Source organism: Mustela erminea, chromosome 11 (assembly GCF_009829155.1).
Source record: "Mustela erminea isolate mMusErm1 chromosome 11, mMusErm1.Pri, whole genome shotgun sequence".
Taxonomy (NCBI): Eukaryota; Metazoa; Chordata; class Mammalia; order Carnivora; family Mustelidae; genus Mustela; species Mustela erminea.
In genome coordinates this window covers 49,571,706-49,584,456 of record NC_045624.1, presented here as the reverse complement: position 1 = coordinate 49,584,456, position 12,751 = coordinate 49,571,706, and positions in this window count along the sequence as shown.

The following is a 12,751-nucleotide window of genomic DNA, read 5'->3' as shown; positions in this document are numbered from 1 at the left end:
GAGGATTTGAGAGCTGGAGACAAGATCCGCAAAACATAGGCTGCTACCAGCTAAGCACATGTCCAGAGAAGAGGAGTTCTGAGAGCAGAGGACCTGGATTCTCTGTGACTATAGAATTCCGAATTATGAGATGGTTACCTCTGTGGCCTTTGGTTTCTTCATCTGTAATGGGCAGAAAGGCAGAGCTGCTTTAAGAATGCACACAGGATGGTTTGTCTTAGTTGGGCCTGTCACCTACAGAGTGATACGTGCTGTCTAGTCTCGCTCTGCCACCCCTTCCCACCGTGAGTCTCTGTGGCAGCCCACTGACTGTGGTAGGGGTCACGGTGGGAGCCGGGTTTACTGAGTGTAAGTGCACACCCACGGAGAAAGGAGGGGATCCCTGGGGCTCTGCACCCCCTTAACACGAGCCCTTCCCTGCATTTCTTTCTTTGGTCATGGAAACACCCCAACCACACTCCTTCCTGCTAATCAAATCCCATTTGGGCTGAAGGCTTGCTGACATTTATTAACCCAAGCCTGCTTTTCAGAGATTTCCACTCACTTTGAGCTAAACATATGGGCCCCAGCCCCGAGCTGAAAGGAAATTCGTGCTTTCTTCTTTGTCTTTTTGACCAGAAACACCATTCTGCTGCCATTGGAAATGGATGCATCTGAGTACAAAGTGTCTGTTCCCCGCACGCTTCAAATGAACACGGTCCAGGCCACACACACACACACACAACTCGCACACATATGCACACGCACGCGCGCGCACACATTTTCAGCCCATAAAAGTCAACCACACCAGTGCATGTCCAAAACCCACCACTCAGCAAACACTGTCTCCCTTCTGGAACTTTCAGAGATGCAGACAATGTCCTGTCACGGAGCATGTGTGCAGCTCGAACTGGTGATAAATCCAGGCGCTAATCCTGGTCCCAGCAACACCTGCAGTAACAGGGACGAGCGGCTCAGCAGACGACACACATATAAATCAGATTTATTTTCATAGCACATTTAAATAACGTTTTGGCCCTGGGGATTTTCCTCCAAATAATGAAGCATCACCCAATGAGAGTCCGCAACGTCGGACAGATCCCGTAATGCCCCTCACAGCAGAGGAATAAAACCTGTGATTTATATGGATGCCATGGGGCGGGGGAGGGGCTTCCTTTCCTTTGCAAGAGACATTGCTCTGCATCCGGATTAGAGATGAGATTTATCTGCAAAATAAACAAAGAACAGACACCCTCCCCCCCACCCCCGGCTTTTTTCCCTTAATCACATCTGATGAGATAGTGAACCCACACACGGGCACATAGAGGCGCTCCCTCAACAGCCCGCATCCACGGCTACACACACACACACACACACACACACACACACACAAACACACACACACGATGGACAGGTTTATCTTGGGATAGGAGAGTGAACAATCTCAATAAAAGATGATAATTTTTACACTGATGAAAATCTGTTCTGTCAACAGTTCCTTACAGTAGGTGTCTAACGTGTGGGCTTCCGCTGTCCCTTTGCGGTTTCGCCCTGCCCTGTGAGCACGGGCGCCTGAGACCTATCACGCTGTGCAGAGAAACCAGGTTTCTCCCCAACACTGCAAGGTCATCCTCCATTTCCAGTTCCCCTGCCACTTTCTATCTTCTTATTTGGAGGGAAAATACGACCTCGTTCTAACAAGGTTTTCCTTTGGATGGTCATATATGTGGTTGTCCCTGGCTCTTAGGATACTGCAAACTGTTCTATGGAAAGCATCACGAGTTCTCTCTCTCTCTCTTTCTTCCTTTTCGTTCTTCTTTCCTTGGAATTCATTTATTCCCTAGAGCTCAGTGAGATCCCATCTATGTCTTCGCTGGAGGCTACTACAAACCTAAGTGTAGGTCGCTTGTGACAGTTAGAGAGATGTGTAAACTGCGTTTCGGTGGAGCACAACCCCATGAAAACACGGTGTATCGTGCATGGATTTGGATATGCTAACTTTCATTCTACAACTGCCCAGATATTTCAGCTTCATTCAGAAAACACCGAAATGAGAATAATAAATCATGTCGTTACAGTGTTTTCCAGTTAGCAAAGGACATCCATGTAATATGTGTCACTATCACAGCTGGTCTTCACACAAGCCCAGGTGACAGGCAGGCTGGTAGGCAGGGCGTAATCTTAGATGTAGCCCTTGTGCTTGGAGAAATCCCTGCTGCTTCAAGGATGCAAGGGAGCTTTATTTTTTTTATTTTTTTTGCCTCAGGTTCACATATGTCAGGATCACTGGAGAAACCTAAAGCAGAAGGTCTCATGCTTTAATACAGAAAACCCTAACTTGGCTAGCCAAGGGTGGATAATGGATGGCTGGTGGCAGCCTTGAAGGCAGGGATCCTAAATAGTCAGTTTCACTTGAGTCAACCCGGAGTTGAGGTCAGAATTTCTGGATGCCACCTGGCTATTTCTAAATGAGGGCTGTTTCCCAGGAAAACACATTCTCATATTTACTGATGTATATTCCATTTTCAAGCCAAAAGGTGAGCGTTTCATTTGCCCAAATCTGATTTTTGTGAAATGGAGAGGGACTATAATATTACTTTGTGCAGTTTCCCACGCCTCAAGGGACGGTAAGTACACTTCCATGTGTTGTCCCAGGACATGGAGTAAAGGAATGCCACAGCCCAGATTTCCCCTTACCCTTTGCCGTGGTCACTTAAAGAAAGTCCAGAGCAATCTCGTATATCTGCATGTAAGTATACTCTTTGCTTCTTGTCATTTTAATTTCTCAAATTTGTTCTGAAATTGTACAGTAGTCATCCATATAGAAGGGATTTTTAAAAAGATCTCATTTATTTATTTGACAGACAGAGATCACAAGTAGGCAGAGAGGCAGGCAGAGAGAAAGGGAGGAAGCAGGCTCCCCGCTGAGCAGAGAGCCCGATTCCGGGCTCGATCCCAGGACCCTGAGATCATGACCTGAGCAGAAGGCAGAGGCTTAACCCACTGAGCCCCCCAGGCACCCCATAGGAAGGGATTTTTAATGTATAAAGGTGGTTGCCCCAAATTAACATTTTAAAAAAGACAACTAGGAAAACATCATTGCCTGGCAAGACTAAGTCATGACTGTTGGACAGGGTGGCTTGTCCCCATAAAAGTAGGCAGCTTGCCTGGGGCAGTTCTGGCTTATGTTATCATCCTGGCCTAACTATAAATGGTCTCTCTTTCAGCTTCACAACTGTCCCAGTTTGGATGCTAAATTGTGTAGTTGCCCTGCCTAAGGAGGGTAGAAAGAGCCAACTGAAATAGGTCTTATTTTACTGAGGACTTGGAAACAACCTGAATAGGAAGCTGGCGGAGTGAAAAAAAAAAGAGGAATTTGTGCAGTCAGTTCAATTGTTCAGGCGTAGAAGACTTGGTGAGATTGTATCTGTTTTGCTCATGTAGTTCTAATTACGAACCAATAATGTGGAATAGAACTAATTTCATTATAACCACTAGTCTGCAATAAAGCAAATGCACAAAATAATTTGTTGAGTCATGAGGCTCAGATATGGGCAGACTCCGGTGTTCCTGGGGGTGCGAGAGGAAGGCTGTCCCACAGGATCTCGTGTCCCTGCAGCAAGGGCGGCGAGCGCTGGCAGCCTGTCTGTGCCAACTTTGGTCAGTGAATTGCAAGGAGATGGAAACGCCACCCTAATTAGATTCTGGATAGTGTGAAAGCCAGGCCTCTGGGGCCGAGCGAGCAGTGGCCACAGCACGCCTCCTGCCTGGGCCACATATGCCCCCAGCGATGGATAAACCCTGGTTTTCACAGAAGAAACAGGGGTGTCTTTTTTTATTTAATTATGGAGTTCGGTCTCCCTTGAGCAAAACAAAGCTGTGTCTTTTCACTCCTGGGGGCATTTGCAGCTTGTTTAAGGCATAGGTTTGCCTCTATCCTGGTTGTAAGCACATGTGGAAACAGCGCTCATGTCCCCCAGGCCTGAACCAGAGATTCCAGAAGCATCATCTTTGCCTGGTCGGCTCCATTTTGTTCTCTGAGGCGAAGTCCCTGAACCTTCCAAGAACCTTCGCTGACCCTCCCTGTCCTTTACTTGCATTCCCGCCCCAGGATCTCCCCACAATAAGCACTCAGAGAGTGCAGAGCTTTTCCTCAGAGTTTCCATATCCTCCCAGTCACATTGAGCCCAGAGCACTTTGCACCTTCAGTGACAGCCATTTACTCCCCTGTCTCCCCTTCTAGAGCCTTAGACGCTGCTTCCACTTTTATCTTTTTTACATTAATTTCTTTTTTTTTTTAAGTAATCTTTACACCCAAAGTGGGGCTTGAACTCACAACCCCAAGATCAAGAGTCACATGTTCCCCTGTCTGAGCCCGCCAGGCACCCTGAGGCTTAGCTTCTTGAGGTCAGTGACATCGTATCGGCAGGTCTCCAGCCTAGCCTGGTGTCCTACATACAGGCTCTTGGTCCTTGTTTGTGGGATGAGTGTATGAGAAAATGAGCCCCACTTGGAAACAGAAAGAAGCAGTATAATAATGGATACAGGGTGTGTATCAAGCACTTACTACATGGCATGAGATAAGTATCATATATCATATATATATATATAAATTTTTAAAAATTGTGGTAGGAGGGGCACCTGGGTGGCTCAGTGGATTAAGCCTCTGCCTTCAGCTCAGGTCATGATCTCAGGGTCCTGGGATCAAGCACCGCATCGGGCTCCCTGCTCAGCGGGGAGTTGGCTTCTCCCCCTCCCACTCCCCCTGCTTGTGTTCCCTCTCCTGCTGTCTCTCTCTCTGTGTCAAATAAATAAATAAAATATTTTTAAAAATTGTGGTAAGAAACATATAACACAAAATTTAGCATCTTAGCCATTTCTAAGCATATAGCTCAGTGGTGTTGAGTACGTTCACGTTGTGTAAGATTCCCAGAGATTTTTCATCGTGCAAAGCTGAGTGACAGGGTGTATTTTAAGTGCTTTATAAGCATCATCTCATTTAAATGTCACAATACTAGAGGTTCTTACTGCGGGCAATTATTATTAATATAGACACTAGGGATAACTAGTATTCCCATTTTAAGAAGAGAAGTTAGGCAACCAGCAGAAGGTCATATAACTAAAGATGGGTAGAGCTGGATTTGGAACCCATACATTTTCATTAAATTCTGCTTCGTGGTTTTACACTAAGTAAAAAGTCCATAAAACTGTAGATGTGTAGAAATTGAAGGTTTTTATTTCAGCTTCTGCCAGATCTTTATTTTTTGAAAGTGTCTTTGAAATTTTACTAGAAAACAGTATGAAAAAATCTGTGCCTTTTCACACAACTTCTCACAATGAGCACTGGGTAGTGTATACCATTGTTGTATCTCTATACTGTATACCCGAAACTAATGCCACACTTCATGTGAACTATACTGGAATTACAATGAAAAACTTTTAAAAATTCATGCCTATGTAAGAAGTTGACTCGCAGGATCTAAGAAAAATGAGACCAATTTACTGTAAGAACGGCTGCGGTAGACGGTTCATAGAATTTCAGCAGAAAGGCATCCAAGAAGCTGTAGTTGAACCTACTCTTTTATAGATGTTGGAACTGAGGTGGAAAGTCACAGGAATTAAGGAAATGTCAAGGTCAGAGCACAGAGCTCTCACTCCCCTCTGATGCTCCTTTAGAAGACATCTTGGCTTGAATGTTTATGATGTTTTCTTTCTCGTTAACACGCATGTCACTCCCAGCAGTATTTTCAGTCAGATGTGCTTTAGTCTAGGGGCACCAGGGTGGCTCAGTTGGGTAAGCGTCTGCCTTCAGGTCAGGTCATGACCCCAGGGTCCTCGGATAGAGCCCTGCATGGGGCTCCCTGCCTGCTTGGTGGGAACCCTGCTTCTCCCTCTCCTTCTGTTGCTCCCCCAGGGTGCTCTCTCGCTCTGTCAAATAAATAAATAAAATCTTTTTTTAAAAAATAAAAATCTTTAAAAGGAAGTTATTGTTTTAAAGTAATATTGTTATTCTTTTGTCATTGCCCTGCAAGATTTCTCTCCAAACATTCTTCTTTGTCCTTCATTTGGTGGCTATTTTTTTTAAGACTTTTAAGTTTCTTTTTACCATTTAAAGCTGAACCCAGGACACTTTGTCTTCACTGCAAAGAATAAATATGTGTGCTAGAGAGCAGGGAACCAGAATCTGAAAGATGTTTTTTTTTTTTTTTTTTATCAGTAAATTCGATGAACGATAATAACAGGTGTGAGTATGTTACAGGTTTTTTGGATTAGCTCGTTTAATCCTCAGAAGGATGCTGCTAATAAAGCATATTATCCTTACTCTGCTAATGAGCAAAAGGAGGGGCGGAGAAGTCTGTGGTGACATAGATCTCCAAGCCAGGTCTTCCTGCCCAAGAAGCCTGCTCTCTCGGCACCTCCTCCCACCTGTCCGCAGTGAGGACGCCAATGCCCCTCCTCATTTGACTACAGTTTCCAAAGCAAGTTATCAGCCCCAGGATCATAGGGTTCTGGGAAATACTGCCCCAAGTGGGGGATTCCTTTACCATTCTTTTCTTTTGTCGTTGCCCTGCAAGATGGCTCTCCAAACATTCTTCTTTGTCCTTCAAATGTGGAAGGACAAAGGAAATGTGCCACATTTCCAATTGTGGCAATTTGGTGGCTATTTTTTTAAGACTTCAATTTTTTAAAGTGGTTTTGGGTTCCCAGCAACGCGGAGAGGAAGGTACAGAGATTTCCCATATTGCTCCTGCCCCCAACACACACAGCCTCCCCCACTATCAGGGTCTCACACCAGAGAAGGACAGCAGGTACCATCAGTGAACCTTCAGTACACATCATTATCGTCCAGAGTCCACAGTTTCCATTGTGGTCCAGTCTTGATGTACATTTTCTGAATTTGGACAAATGCCTAATCAGAGTACACATCATGATGATATCATAAGAGTATTTTCACTGCCCTAAAACTCCTCTGTGCTCACCTTATTTGTCTCTGTGCCCTTCAAGCCCCTGGCAGGCACTCATCTTTTTATAGCTTCCACAGTTTTGCCTTTGCCAAAATGTCATCTGGCTGGACTCATATGGTGTGTCTTCTTTTCCGATTGGCTTCTTCCACTTAGTGATAGGCATCTAAGGTTCTCCGTTGTCTTTTCGTGTCTTGAGAGTTCAGGTCTTTCTAGAACTGAATAATAGTCCATTGTTGGGGTTGTCATCTTGGTTGTTTCCAAATTGTGGCAATTATAAATAAAGCTGCTATAGAAATCCGTGTGTGGGTTCTTGTGTAGACCCCTTTTTCAACTTCTTCAGGTTAATACCAAGGAGGGCTCTAACTGGGTTGTGTGGTAAGAGCGTGTTTAGTTTTGTGAAAAAGAGCCAAACTGTCTTCCAACGTGGCTGCGCCATTTTGCATCCCCAGCAGCAATGAATGGGAGTTCCTGTCACTCTACATCCTCACCAGCATTTGGGGTTGTGTGCTGACTGATCTGGGCTGAGAGTTAAATTTAGCACCTGCAGGACATGTGAACCGTGGTGACTGAGTTAGCCCCTGCCCTCATGGGGCTTACAGGCCAGAAAAAGGAAAAGACTCCAGTTGCATAATTACATAGAGCTACAGAACCACATACTATGGGATGGTTTCAAGAAGCTGTGAGAACGCCCATAGTGCCCTGGCTTGATCTGGAGGCTTTATGACGTGACTCGCTTTCACTTTAACGGAACTTAAGTACCATTTACAGGACACCTGCAATGTGCCAGCTCCTAGGCCAATCACATTGCTTGCACCAGGATTCTCCAATCCTCTCAGGTGGATATTATGTCTCATTTACTGGTGAAAGAGATTGAGACTGAGAGAGATCAGGAAACCTGCCTAAGGTTGGCAGGGACCACGCCAGGGTGTGAATGAGGATAGTTGAGCTTCAAAGCTCTTGCCTTTTCTTCACCCTGAACTCCCTCTTTGGATTACAAGGCTCTCCATAACGACTGATGACTGTTCTCAGAGAGAATGGGAGGCACCACACTCGTTCCAGTGAACATCTGTCTTCTGCCTCAGCTGGTTCCCCTCCAACCCACCCTCAGTGGGCTACCAAGTCCCTGTCTTCCAAGGTCATGTCCTCCAGGGAAGTATCCCCCGATTCCTTCGTCTTTAGAGGTCTGTCCTCTGTGCTCCCTCTCTAGCCCAGCATCCATCCCAGAGACTGGGAACGGTGGGTGTTGCCAATGTTTCTCCCTCCTGGGTCTGAAGCTCCTTAAAGGTCAGGGACTCTACTATGCGGGTCAAGCAGTGCGGGCACCTGGAGTTACACATTACATATCTGCAAGTCGAATTCAACTGACTTTCATCATCACAGAGAGAGGTAGAAGAAGAAAATTCATTTTTTTCACCGTATTTCACAATTTTGGTGCAGCATTTAGAGTTAAGCCAGATTTATCGATAGATCATTAATAACCTCGAATTCACCATTTTTCATTTGCCAAATAATGTATAATTTAATTGGTTTCCCTTTCCAGGGAATAGAAATATCCTTATTTTTTAAACACACACACACACACACACACACACACACACACACACACACACATTTTTTTAATTTTAAGTGAGCTTATGCCCAACATGGGGCTTGAACTCACAACCCTGAGATCACTCTACCAACTGAGCCAGCCAGGTGTCCCTGGAATAAATTTCAGCAACAATTTTTTATGACAAAATACTGCCTTTTACTGTATTTTAATTTGGTCTACAATCTTCATTCTCATTTCATAGACTAGCTTTTATTTGAACGAATAGGTCTTGAGAAAAAAAAATCAAGGATGGCTCCATTATTAAGTGTGATAATTAATCTCTGAAATTAAAAACTGTCCTCTGTCCAATAGATTTACAAAGAACCTTTTAACGGGCAAAAGAAACTGCTTAATAATCTGCCTTCTGAAAAATAAAAAAAAAAAAGCCAATAATTTTTTTGCAGGTGAAAGAGCTTCTCTTCAAGATAACACATGGTTCCAGTATTTAAATCTTATATGAGGGTTAATGTACTAATTACTTTTGACGTTGTGGTGGTAACCAATTTGAAAAAGGGCTGAAGGAATTTTCCCCAGCCTCCTGCGTCCTTCCCTTCCCCTCCAGTAGGCCTGGCCCCCAAAGTCCCAGACTCATAAATAAATCAAGAGTCCTGTTAACGGCTCCCGCGGGGCACAATTACAGGCTTTAACAATTCCACAGAAGAGACACCAGGGGGCACTCTAGGACCACGTTTCGTGATTTTAGGCGCCATTTTACCCTTGGACTCGGGGAAAACAATTTCTTGAAAAAACTGTTAACCTTCTGAGCCCCGGATGTCATTTTATTTATTACTTTCAATATGCTATTGCCACTCATCTTAACTAGCTGGGCTTGGAAGGTTATTTTAAAGGACAGTGCCCTGAAAAAAGATACAATCAACCTTCTTTGTTTTACCTCGCTGCAGAATGTCTCTCTGGAGTGTGTGTGTGTGTGTGTGTGTGTGTGTGTACACGTTTTATTGTTAGCTTTACAACTGAAGAAGAAACCATTCAGAGAATCCATGACTAAGGCGCAGGGGATTTCCCCAACAAAATCTTGATGTTTCAGGCAAGCGGTTTTTTATTTCATTGTTATTGCCTCCGTAACTATCTTCACTCACTTATTGATTCAATACCAGCAATATTTATTGAAGCCCTTAGTGTGCCACTCCCCGGGCACACCATGAGACAGGAGCTGCGTCCCTTCCCTCAGGGTCTTAACCATGATGAGAAGGTGATTCTCTTCAGTCCTGTGAGCCCGATTTAGCCTTAGAGGGACAAAACTCATAAGTGAAAGGGAACAATTTCGTTTAGATCATTTTTCTTGTCACTCTTTTCCAGAAATATATTTCTTTCCACAAGAAAATAATAAAACCACTGCTTTCTGTATGTGACAGTCTCAGACGGAGCATGAGGGATTAAAGCTCTCTTTCTGGAACTGCATGCCAAGTGACTGAATTTTTATTAATCAAATGAAATGGATGCTTGTGGTTTTCTGGATTTTTTTTTTCCTTTCAAAGTCCCATGTTGATTAGAATGAATTACAGTATTTGGAAATTCAGCAAGAGATGGAGGAAAGTACCCCCACTCTTGGCATCTAACGGAGCATGTTTTCTGGACTCATGTGGGACCTGCTTGGCAGCTCTGGCACCCAGGCTTGGTCAAAATGGGATACAAGAAGCCTGCCTGTCTCCTCCTTTCCCCTGCTCTGTCTCGTCCCAATGGCTTGTAAAAACAAGGTGAGAGTACTGTGACCCAGACACATTTCCTCCCTTATCTCGTTAAATGTTTGCAGTGACCCCACAGAATACCCCCATTGCCCCAGCTGAGCAAACTGAGACTTGTGTCCAAGGCCACAAAACCTGTATCCAAACCAAAGTCTGATCGCCTCCCAAGGTCACGTGTCCTCTGCTACTAAATATAAACCTCCCAAAGCCTAAAAATGACACTGCTGTGTTCTTTCACAAAACCGTCTATTTCCCTGCTCTGTGCACAGCTCGACTACATATCCCAAGCCCCCTTGCAGTATGGTATGGTCTTGTGAGTGGCTTCTAGCCAGGGGAATATGGGTAGAAGGGAGGGACCCCACTTCCAGGCCTGCCCATCCGCTACACCGTCTTTCACTCCCCCTCTCTGCCTGTCTCAGTCCAATAACTAACTTCTAGGCTGCCGGGAATGGAAGAACCACAGAACAAAAGATGCCCGGGTCCCTGAACCACCACATGGAAGCTGTCCACCTAACACTGACAATAAATTGGATCCACAAGCAAGATATAACTTCTGTCGTGCGAGTGACTGTGACTTGGGTTGTTTGTTAAATAGCTAGCCTTCAACACAGGATATACAAGGAAAGATGATGGCATCAGGGGCCCTGAGGCCTTGCTGTAGTTTTGTGATAATGAATCTGTCACTATCTTCCTGCTCATTAGTAATAGAAGGGCATAGAACCAAGTGATGGCTAAGACCTTATCCTGATCTGGGAAAGTCTTATAGTTCCCACCCACTGCAGCCTCTGACCCCCCACTACTCATCCTTCTGTGTAAGAGCAAAGTTGTCTGGGCCAGGAAAGACTTGGCCCAAACTCCTACCCACCAAAGAGTTTTCCTTTTCATGTTAACACCTTTTCTCCACCTGCTGGGCAGCTATGGACAAATGCACCCTTCCCAACCATGGCAGCAATGAGAGACGTAAGTTAAACCGTCAGGGAGATGGGCATCTTTCAATGGCTCAAGCCTGGCATGTCCTGCTCTCCCCGGCGCTCTCCTGTGGTCTGCAAGGGAACAATAAGCCCTTTCCGCCCAGAGTGGGGCTGACTGCTGACCAAGACCTCGAAAACTGTTGGGCACGAGGAGAATGAGTAGAAGGCATTCTGCTCTTTGAAAGCACTGATTCTTTAAATGGTGTCATTTTGACGTCTGGAAAACTTTAGCTTAAGACGTTAAGCGTATCTTCAGTGGTTCGTGTGATATCGTTTTCTGTCTCTGAACATGACGTGCTCAAAAGGAAGGTGATGTTAGTATAGAGAAAGATGGAACTGGAGAATTTTCATCACACAGACTCCTAGCCAAATCAGGGAAGGAGTGTGCTGTTTGCAGCTGTGTAATGACCGCTGGGTCCCCTCTGCTGAAACTCATTCTGCCCTCTTCTGGCTTGCCAGGGCACTTCCAGACAAAAGGCGTGCATGTCAACCGATTACTCCGCTGATCGCAGTGTCCGTCCCTCCCTAAACTCCTTGAGGGCAGGGAACTTGGTCTCAGCATCCCCGAGGCCTCACAGAGCCCATCGCAAGCATTTGTTGCATTGGATACTATTAAGGTTTCTAGAAAGCCAGTGAGGGTCAAAACTTGGGTTTTTGAGAATGTGACGAGCCGGTGCTACAGATGTAAAAATCCCAAACTCGGTTACGTACAGTGGCAGTAACTGGCTGCTCTGGGTGTGTCAGAAAAGAAAGGCCCTCTTACTATTAAAATACAAACAATTAAAATAAATTGGATGAGGGCGCCTGGGTGGCTCAGTTGGTTGAGCAGCTGCCTTTGGCTCAGGTCATGATCCTGGACTTCCAGGATCGAGTCCCGCATCGGGCTCCCAGCTCCTTGGGGAGTCTGCTTCTCCCTCTGACCTTCTCCTCTCTCATGTTCTCTCTCACTCATTCTCTCTCAAATAAATAAATAAAATCTTAAAAAAAATAATAAAAAAATTGGATGAACTGTTACGGCAGACACTGTTTGGGCCTAGTCACTGATGTTCCTCCTTCCCCTCTTCATCTGTAATGGGTTCCTCCCTCTCTCATCTTGGGAGAAGGAGCTGGGGTAGTGGGTTGCCTGTCCAACTCAGGCAGAATTCCAGAAGAATCCCTCCTTCACCACACCATTGGCCCCATGAAATCCATCCCTGGGGATTTTCTGCTGAGCCACGCCCCCTTACTTCTACCCTTCTAAGTTATTTTTCTGCCCCTTGTAAATGGAAGAATCCTGCCTCCTCAAGCTATTGACAACACCCACCATATGTATTGCTCTCAGACGCTGGCACCTGGCTCAACCCAACGTACAAATTACCATAATTACCAAGGGCAAAATCCAAGGTTAATGATGATACAAATTAATGCATCCTTAAAATATATAAAAGTGTTCTCTAACTACTCCAAGATGAAATAAGGTTAATTAAAGTAATTTTCAAAATATTAACAGAACCATAGTTCCAGCAAGTGCAGGAACATTATCAGCACATTTGAGTCATTAAA